The sequence below is a fragment of the Leptinotarsa decemlineata genome, unplaced genomic scaffold, assembly GCF_025532065.1.
Source record: "Leptinotarsa decemlineata unplaced genomic scaffold, Ldec_3_MD MMD2_tig00026358_RagTag_RagTag, whole genome shotgun sequence".
Classification (NCBI taxonomy): Eukaryota; Metazoa; Arthropoda; class Insecta; order Coleoptera; family Chrysomelidae; genus Leptinotarsa; species Leptinotarsa decemlineata.
Genome location: NW_027412703.1, coordinates 3,197,583 through 3,208,332, shown reverse-complemented (window position 1 = coordinate 3,208,332; position 10,750 = coordinate 3,197,583). Strand labels below are relative to the sequence as shown.

At 35.8% G+C, this 10,750-nt stretch overlaps 2 protein-coding genes across 6 annotated transcripts in view; one reads left to right on the top strand and one right to left on the bottom strand.

Moving 5' to 3' along the window:
- Nucleotides 1-10,750, top strand: part of LOC141486514 (uncharacterized) — a 138,089-nt gene that overhangs the window by 60,963 nt on the left and 66,376 nt on the right. The window lies entirely within an intron of this gene.
- The window catches only part of LOC111515788 (uncharacterized), a 221,525-nt gene that overhangs the window by 167,105 nt on the left and 43,670 nt on the right, over nt 1-10,750 (bottom strand). The gene's annotated exons all lie outside the window — the stretch shown is intronic.

The window sequence follows — 10,750 nt, the reverse complement described above, 5'->3', positions numbered from 1 at the left end:
AGCTTGTATTTTATATGACGTATTTTTTCTAGCCACATAGCTTTTCATTTGTGCCCAAATGAGTTCAATTGGATTTAATTCGCAGTGGTAGGGTGGAAGTCTAAGGACTGTGATGTTTCGTCTTACCGCCATTTTGTCAACTACGTATTTCTTGAACTTAGATTTGTGTTGCCGGGCAATTTTTAAAAGTTCTGCTTTAACCATTCCATCTTCGTAAGGCAGGGACTTATTCCGCAGCCAGTCAATGATATCCTGTTTCTTCCACGCAGTCGTTGGAAGTCTTTCAACTAGTCGTGAATGATAAGGTGCATTATCTAATACCTGCTCAAAATACTCTTCGAAAACATCAGCTGTCATCTCCTCGTGATAGTCTTTTGTGCTTTTGGATTCAAATTCCAACAAACCATGCTTAGCAAATCCTTTTTCACTGCCAATGTGAGAAACTATTAATCTACTGCCTTTACCAGAGGGTGGGGAAATACCAGTAGACCAACCTTCCATAAAGGCTTGCCTGGAGCTTGATATATTTTTATCTGTCCAAATTTTTGTGAGAGTATGACCTGCGTTTACCCACGTTTCGTCCTGATAGTAAATTGGCCTTCCTTCAGCCCGAAATTTTCGTATAGATCTTAGATACTTTCTTCTCCAACATATCATCTCTTCCCGGTCAATCAAAAGTGATTTTCGGTCTGATTTCTCCCACCGGAAATTTAATTCTTTTAAAACTTGCCACAATTTGGTTCGTCCGACATGAGGCAAATCCGGGTCGTCTCTAACTTCTTGTAAAATTTTGTTTAAGTTGGGTATTTCTTTTTTGTAAAAACATTCGTGAATTTTCCTTCGAATACCATTTTGGCAAATTCATCAATTTCAATAGGTTTTCTCCCCCTCTTTAAGTATTCGTTTGTATTTGGGTTAGCTATACCTTTTTTTTTCTTTCTGATAGCAACCTATATATTGTTGACTCCCCTACGCCCGTCATGTTGGCACAACTCTTGATTATATTCTGAACAGTGTTTGTGGGATTCTGAGAAACCAGAGCATCGTGAACGTTCAAAACAATAGTCTTCTCTCTTGGTGAATAGACAGACTTACTGACTGTACGCAACAGTACCGGTGTAAAACTTGACGATGTTGATGATGGTGACGAAGCCATCGCAAGCAATCAAACAAAACAAGCAGGAACGAAAGGTACGTATATGTTTGTAGGAATATGAAAAAAAGTTACTCACGCACTGCACAAAATTCGCAAAATAAATATTAGAGACACCAACGAGCCGTAAATTAAATGCCATTAAAAAATGTACTAAACCAATAATTATTTTCGTTCGTAACAACTTCACCCTTTCAAGGCAAGTTTCGAATATAAACTGAAGCTTTATATTTAATGAATAAACACCTCAGGAACCTCCGCCTATGATTTTACGAGTTTTACGACTGTTTTATGACTTGGGCCCTCATTTTGTGCTATCGACAAATTATGAACGGACTATAGTCAGTTTGTAAACTGCGTCCTGAAAAAGATTCATTTATTCATTAATGTATTAATCAAACTGGCCTACGAGGCTTTAATTCATCAATAAAATATTTTAGATGTAAATCAACTTTGATACATTACATGGCTCAGAGTCTAATATCTAATACATCTAATCAGTGTACAAGGTGTGAAAAATCGATCAATAACACTAAAACAGGGTGTTCCTAAGGATCCATAATGGGACCACTTTTTTTATGCTTACGGTCTAAACTTATCTTTTCGAGTACATATAGTTGTATATGCAAACGGCACTAACCTTTTAATTAAAACAAATAATCCAATAGTACTTTTAGAAATAACTAAATTGGTCTATAAAAAAGTAACTACATGGGCTACTAAAAATCATCTACCACTTAACATCAATAGTACACGGAAGCGTAGAAGGGCCAAAGATTATTGGTTTATTTGATCCACCATAATTTCGACTTAAAAGTCGAAATTTCGAGTTTTATCTTGTAATTTCGACTTTCATCCCGTAATTTCGACTTTTATCTCGTAATTTCGACTTTTATCTCGTAATCCCTATAGTCAGCTCAAATGTTATCTATCCTCAATCATCAATTATTCAAATCAAATAAATAAAAAAACATCCTAGCAAATAGCCCAAACAGATTTCCACATGAATGCGCATGAGCAACGGGAACAGTTCTCAACAGTTCAGCTTCGAGAGCAAGGACGATTCGGGACGGTTCAAAACAGTTTAGGATCATTCCGCAGTCGAAACCAGAACAGTGGATTCATCAGTCCGAAATTATCATCAATAAACCAGAACGCTCTATATCAACTGCGCATGATCCTGACTTCCTAGAACCTGAATTTCGCAGAACCACAACAAACCTGATAAATGTGTCCGAACCGGATATGTCGGGTCAGACAATTTCTTTTTCTGCTTCGATAAGTTTGCTGGGGGGTTAAAATGGACACTAATATGTCTTGGCACAATAATATCGCTGGAATTGCAAAGGCTGCTTATCAAAAGCTTGGAACACTGTTTCGAACTAGAAAACTGTACACACCTCGCAAAATATGCTTTATTTAGTTTTTTACAGACACTATCGATGTGTTGATCCCAACTTAATGTTTGATCCAAAATTGTTCCTAAAAATTTAACTTCGTTTGCTGCAGTGATATTGATATTATCGCACTGAGCTAATTCACTTATGGTACCCCTACTTCTATTATAAAATCTCATCGATACCGACTTTGAGGTATTCAGAACTAGACGATTACGATCACACCAGCTTGTGAACTGGTCTATAATCAGTCTCACTCTTGTTAGCAAATTATCTGTAGTAGGTCCAGCGACTGTAATGGTGGTATCGTCAGCAAACATAGTTCAATAGCAATCACTCATATATTCCGACAGATCATTGACAAAAATTTAAAACAATAGGGGACCAAGAACAGAGCCTTGGGGAACCCCCAATCTAACCTCGCGTTCATCAGACATTGAATTTATTTGCTTTACAATTATGCTACGACCACTCAAGTAAGACTTAAACCATAGTACTATGTTATTAAGCAAACCAAGCACACTTAATTTGGTCAACACAAAATTAGTTGATACCGTGTCAAATGCTTTTGACAGGTCAAAATAAGAGAGTGTGTGTTTTGCGAATCTTGGCCTACACCTATAAAGGAGATGTCTCCTAGTGACCTGTCCACCTTCCTGGAAAGGACAGGATGGACGAAGACCTAGAAGGACAACTCCTCGGGAGGAATTGCAATGGGTCACATGTGACGTAAGTGCTGTGGGTTATACAGTCACCCTCCCTACTCTGCAGATACAGAACTGAATCAGATTTTGTGATAAGTAATAAGAAAACTCAAAGTTAGTGATCGAAAATGAACAGTAAGCCTGTTTTGGAAGTTAGAAGATGGGGATCTACGTTGAAGTTTACTCAACATTTTCCATCGTATTAAAAATATTCTCTTATGTGAGACTTCCACTTGAAAGTTCACAAAACTGCGATACTGACGTAGGTACTTATCGCGGTTTTATAAATTACTAGTACTATGTTGCTGTAACGCTGCTGTTCCAATTTTTTGACAGAATCAGAATCAAAGAACTTAGGCGTGCGCAGCGTTATAATAATAATAATAATGTTTATTTTCGATAAAACACAAATTACAACACGTTTATAAATTAAAACAATTTTTGAAAACAAACATACTAATCACTGAAGCAAAAATGCTTGTGCGTGATACATAAAAGTATAAGAAAATATATATAAATACAGAGAAGTAACTTTGTAACATAATCTAGGTGGGAAGTCCATATCGAGTAAAGGGTCACAATAAGATAAATGCGTCAAATTAGTGTAAATGTATCAATTCCGTGTTTCTAAGTCTATATTGGGTAAGTGTGACAATATCGGAACGTTTCAGCAAAAACAATCATAAGCTATTTCAAAAATTTCAGGTTGATAACATTGTTGAATATTATTCTACCAGTTCTGTTTATCCATGTTTTTACATGACGCTTGAAAGAAAAATAAGTTTTAATAACTTTTATTTCATCTGGTAGCAAATTAAATATTTTCGGAGCCAAGAATTCTACGGAACGTTGCCCAATATTCTTTTCACACAGTACTTTCAAAAAATTGTTCTACAGCGCATCTAGTGGCAAGTTACAGAAAAATTGATAGCCTAAAAACCTTCTCTATGAACATTTACTTATACATGTCAAGTTTCATCACGATCGGTTGAGCGATGTAGAAGTTTATCACTTAGCAACCAAGCAACCAACTAACCAACAAACATCCAGTTTTATATATCAGACTAGTCGTGGCCCGCGGCTTCGCCCGCGTAGAATTTGGTAATTGTAGTACTAATTAGTACTATGTTGCTGTATCGCTGCTGTTCCAATGTTTTGACAGAATCAGAATCAACGAACTTAGGCGTGCATAGCATTATAGAACAGTGCTTTCAAAAAAGTGTTCTACAGTGCCATCTAGTGGCGAGTTACAGAAAAATTGATAGCCTAATAACCTTCTCCATGAAAATTTACTAATACATGTCAAGTTTCATCACGATCGGTTGAGCGATGTAGAAGTTTATCACTTAGCAACCAACCAACCAACCAACCCACAAACATCCAGTTTTATATATTAGACTAGTCGTGGCCCGCGGCTTCGCCAGCGTAGAATTTGGTAATTGTAGTACTAATTAGTACTATGTTGCTGTATCGCTGCTGTTCCAATGTTTTGACAGAATCAGAATCAACGAACTTAGGCGTGCGTAGCATTATAGAACAGTGCTTTCAAAAAAGTGTTCTACAGTGCCATCTAGTGGCGAGTTACAGAAAAATTGATAGCCTAAAAACCTTTTCTATGAAAATTTACTTATATTTACATGTCAAGTTTCATCACGATCGGTTGAGCGATGTAGAAGTTTATCACTTAGCAACCAAGCAACCAACCAACCAACAAACATCCAGTTTTATATATCAGACTAGTCGTGGCCCGCGGCTTCGCCCGCGTAGAATTTGTTAATTGTAGTACTAATTAGTACTATGTTGCTGTATCGCTGCTGTTCCAATGTTTCGACAGAATCAACGAACTTAAGCGTGCGTAGCATTATAGAACAGTGCTTTCAAAAAAGTGTTCTACAGTGCCATCTAGTGGCGAGTTACAGAAAAATTGCTAGCCTAAAAACCTTCTCTATGAAAATTTACTTATACATGTCAAGTTTCATCACGATCGGTTGAGCGATGTAGAAGTTTATCACTTAGCAACCAACCAACCAACCAACCAACCCACAAACATCCATTTTTATATATTAGACTAGTCGTGGCCCGCGGCTTCGCCCGCGTAGAATTTGGTAATTGTAGTACTACTTAGTACTATGTTGCTGTATCGCTGCTGTTCCAATGTTTCGACAGAATCAGAATCAACGAACTTAGGCGTGCACAGCATTCTAGAACAGTGCTTTTAAAAAAGTTTTCTACAGTGCCATCTAGTGGCGAGTTACAGAAAAATTGATAGCCTAAAAATCTTCCCTATGAAAATTTACTCATACATGTCAAGTTTCATCACGATCGGTTTAGCGATGTAGAAGTTTATCACTTAGCAACCAACCAACCAACCAACAAACATCCATTTTTATATATTAGACTAAGTCGTGGCCCGCGGCTTCGCCCGCGTAGAATTTGATAGCTGTAGTACTAATTAGTACTATGTTGCTGTATCGCTGCTGTTCTAATCTTTTGACAGAATCAGAATCAACGAACTTAGGCGTGCGCAGCGTTATAGAACAGTGCTTTCAAAAAATAATTCTACAGCGCCATCTAGTGGCAAGTTACAGAAAAATTGATAGCCTAGAAACCTCTATGAAAAATTACTTATACATGTCAAGTTTCATCACGAACTGTAGAGAGATGTGGAAGTTTATCACTTACCAACCAACCAACCAACCAACAAACATCCATTTTTATATATTAGATTAAGTAGAAATCTTGTCATCAAGTATGGGTCAGTTTTATCATATTTTATTTAATTCACTGACATTGAAAGTTGTCTTGATTTGTCAATTTCGAAGTGAACGACCTGTAGCAGCCGCTTACTGTTCCAGAATCTACGTTTTGTTTATTTCGCGTTATCTCCGATTGGATTGTTTGAACTAATTACCGTATCCTATGAACCATGACTAATAAATTAATAACACATATTCATGGATCAAAAACAGATCGATTACTCTATTGTTTTTCCATGTGAAGTTTTATCTGTTATCAAACGTATCATTTTCATATCTCGTCAATATGAATTTTAACAAAATGCAAATATGTGTTTGTTTCCTGATAGTGTGAGATCAAATGGTTCAAATTAGTCATTAGGTTGAGTTTGAAATTGGTGTTTTCGCTAACCGCTGTCATTCCCAAACGATCGACAACATTGAAAGTCTAAACTTGGTGCGAACCAACGATTAACGACGTTAATGGACTGACACCCATCAGAAAACAACTAATCCCCTGGCTAATACCACGAAGGGTGTTGTATTTTATCCGACAGGTGTCAGTGCAGAATTATTCACTGAAGCTGTTTCTGCATAAGCTGTTGGCAATACAACTGCCGCAATAGATTTATTTAAACACACTTGCAGATCGGTTTCGGACTGTTTGGTGACTCGTCAGTGCAAGGTAGTGTCTATCTATATGAAGTCGATTATTTTCGATAATTGAAAATCTAATTTCTTCAGAATATCATTCCTCGAACTAGGACAACAAACAACAGGTTTATCATCGCCACATCTGCCTGTGAACGAGGTAAACAAATTTGCCCAATTCTGCAAGTGTGTTCCAATAATTGAAAAATCCGTTGCGGTAGTTGTTTCGCCAACAGCATATGCAGGAATAACTTCAGTGAAAAATCCTGCACTAACACCTGTCGAATATAATCCAACGCCCTTCGAGGTATGAGCCTGGGGAGTAGTTGTTTTCTGGTGGGTGTCAGTCCATTAGTCAGTCTTCAAGTATGCCCACTGACTATATGTGAGAAAATTAATAAGGTCTTAATTTTCAACGTGCAACGAACGGATATCCATCCCGCATTCACAATAGCAATTCAATGAGTAGAACTGAACCATTCACATTATTTGTTATTAGTATTCAACTTCAAATTCAGAATTTGAGATATCGAAAAGTTCTCAAAACATCACATCAATGTGCTGAATTTATTTGGGAATGCTGCCAAGCAACAATCACTTTATAAGAGTTTTTGTGATGTACTGTTTGGAACCTTTGGTGTAGAAATGAATATTACTGGAGTTTTTTCCCAACACCAAATCGTTATTTTTACACCTCGACACGTGTTTCGATCACTGAAGATGATCACTTGGTGATCGAAACACGTGTCGAGGTGTAAAAATAACGATTTGGTGTTGAGAAAAAACTCCAGTGATATACTTTATAAGAGAAAAATAAAAATTACAGAAATTTGAATATGAAAAATTACTCCTATTTGAGTCATGAAAAAATATAATGAATGATGATATTATGAAGTCATTGAATATCATGCAAAATGCATATACAAAATCAATATCTCAATTGATATTTCATATCATCTGAAAGAACAATTTGTTCAGGCCAGTCTCAACTTTCTACATTGTAGGTTAATGGGATTGAAAATACAAAAATGGGGGGGGAAGGCTCAGTATGGTGTGCCCATACTTTTCAGCAATACTCTCAAGGGCATACACTTTTGCAAATATTTTTGTCTGTTAAACTTCAAGTAGTTGGTTTTTTGTATATGATAGCAGCGGCGGCTCGTCAGAGGAGGCAAGAGAGGCTTAGCCTCCCCAAAAATTTGAGGCTATTCATCGCAATAAATTAAAAGATATTGACAAATAATTATGATTATTTTTTTCTAAAAATGCTTGGGTATCATTACTTCACCATAAATTTTCAATATAAATACATAATATGCTATCACTCACTACGTAGTACGTAACACACTGTATCCTGCATCAACAAACCTCAAACGCACTCCACACGAACGAATAACGTGCAAGAGAGCCAAGCCTTCGACCACTTTGAAAAACACAAGCCCCGCGAGACCGATCCAGCCAGCGACATACGTCCCGATTTGTAATTTTAGTTGCAAAAATTATTGCGTTAGAGGAGGCTAGCCTCCAGTTAGTCTTTGTTAGTGTACGACTGCGTTTGTTTTTGATTTAATCATTCGGACGGAATGCCATGACGGACCGACTGAAAAATATGTTGGTAAATCGTTTTAGTGTTTCTTGATAATATTTGTTATTTGTGTATAAAACAGGCAGTATTGTATTATAGCAGTGATTTTTGGTAATATTTTTAATGTGTTTTTAAGTGTTTTCTTTCAATTACAAGGTGTTTTCAGGTTTTCACCTGAAAACACCTTTTATTATGGATAAGTTGGGCGAAATTGAAAAATCTGACGATATAGTCGATTGGTTGCTGACAAATAATTTTAAGTCTTTATCTTATGATAATAAATTTTACATTATTAGAACTCTGGGAAGGCCTCAACCAAATTTGATTTCAATTAAATCGTCAGATAATCGACAAAATCGAGGATTTAATACTAGTTGGTATAATAAATGCGATTGGTTAACCGGCTCCATTGAACGAGAAAAACTTTTTTGTTGGCCCTGTGTTTTATTTTCTGTACAAACCGAATACCAAACGTGGTCTAAAATAGGATACTCCAATTTAAAAAAATTACCTCGTTCTACAGAAAGACATTTTAAATCAAAGGAGCATATAATTTCGTATTGTGAATTAAAATTATTTAGCAAACAAAATATAGCAACAGCTTTAGATAAAGCTCAAAAAGAGGCCATAAAATCTTTCAATAATCAGGTTAGGGAAAATCGGTCGAATTTAAAAAGACTTACTCTCACCTCTCCGTTGGTTCTTGCTGAACAATAAAATTTACTTTTAGACCTGTTTTTATAAGCATAATTAAGTACTTGTGCTTATGAAATATTTGTAGCAATTTTTAACAAAACTCCCTTTTTCCTTGTTTTTGTTTTTTTAATGGTCAGTTTTATACGTATAATTTTCGGCAATAGACAATTTTTGTTTGCATTTATGCGAATATTACGTATTTTGCTTTAAATAGGTGCGGTACCCCAAAAAATGTTCGTGCCATCGGCGGGCTTTTCTTTGTCTATATAGTCTTTATGACGTTAGCCTCCCCTGTTCTCCAATGCACGAGCCGTCACTGCACGAGCCGTCAACATTGCAGTCCTCAAGTTTTTTTCCACATAATTTCAAAAAATTCGGAACCACAATGCACAATGATTAGTCGCGATCCTTTATTTGCAGGCATGTTTGGCATACACATTTTGGAACCATCTGTCCACCCTTTCGAAACTGTGTCGTGAGTGTCGTACCAAGTTTCGTCCAAATAAAAAAATTGCCGTTGTTCTTGTCTATATTTAGTTATTTTGAGTATTTGTTACGCCATTCCACAATTCCACTATTCTTCTGCTTTCCATAACTGCTTGACGTTTGTTTATTATTTTAAATCCAAATCCTAGTTCCTTCATCCAATTCTGAAGAGTTTTGTCACAGCAGCTCACGTCATTACCGGAAGTATTCAATTTCTTTCTCAATTTCTTTCTCTCTCTGTAACAGTCGTATATTGTTTTTTTTCAATGATTTTATTAGATGAACATCTAAACGTTTAAGTTATCCTATATCACATCGCATCTTGCGCTAATAAGTTTTTGATTATTTTACGTACAGTTGAGAAAGGAATTTCGATCAAATCTAATGTTGCTTGTAATAGTTTGTGTAAAGTCTGCATTGTTATCACACTCGTTATTACTACTAATACTAGTTCAAGGACGACACATTTGAAACAGATAACAAAAACTTTGAGTAATTATAACTGCACCAATATCGAATTTCAACACTCAAATTGGAATCAGTTCCTGAACTGAACACGACGGCGATAACCATCCCTGCATTCCCCGATTTCTATTCGTCAGCGTAACATAACTTCAAATTCAATTTTATGTCTCTTCAGCCAATCATAAAACTCAGTTATGGTCCGTTCATAATTTGTTGATAGCTCACTGCAAGTTTGACCCTCATTAGAGAACTGAAATACAGAGAGGACAGCTAATATGATATAATAACAAAAACCAAACTAAAACTGGCAGTTTAAGATGTTTTCGACTAACCCACCTTGTATCTGAAGAAATACAATACAGCTATAAAACTTTTAATCCGATTATGTAGGTATTTTGAGTGGAAATGAGTGACCAGTGTCGTAGAGTATATGATTAAAACATTAGTTACTTTAAATAAATAAATATATTAATATTCTTAAACTGTAGGTACTGTAAACTGTATTTTTATTTTAAAAAAATGTCTTTATTTTATTCAAAAATAATAAGTTACTTGCAGTTTGTAAAAGATACATTTATTTAATTAATACCTATTTTTAAATGATATAAACTACGATTACTTACAAAACTATTCAAATTCAAAATAAACAGCGGTTGTGTCTCTACAGTCGCATCAATTATATTGTCAAGATCCCACATTTTTTGTTCTTCTTCTATTGCATGTCTTACTGCATCTCGCCAATTTTATTCTGTAATATGCTGTAAAGACTCATATAACAATTCACGTACAGCTTGTATTTTATATGACGTATTTTGTCTAGCCACATAGCTTTTCATTTGTGCCCAAATGAGTTCAATTGGATTTAATTCGCAGTGGTA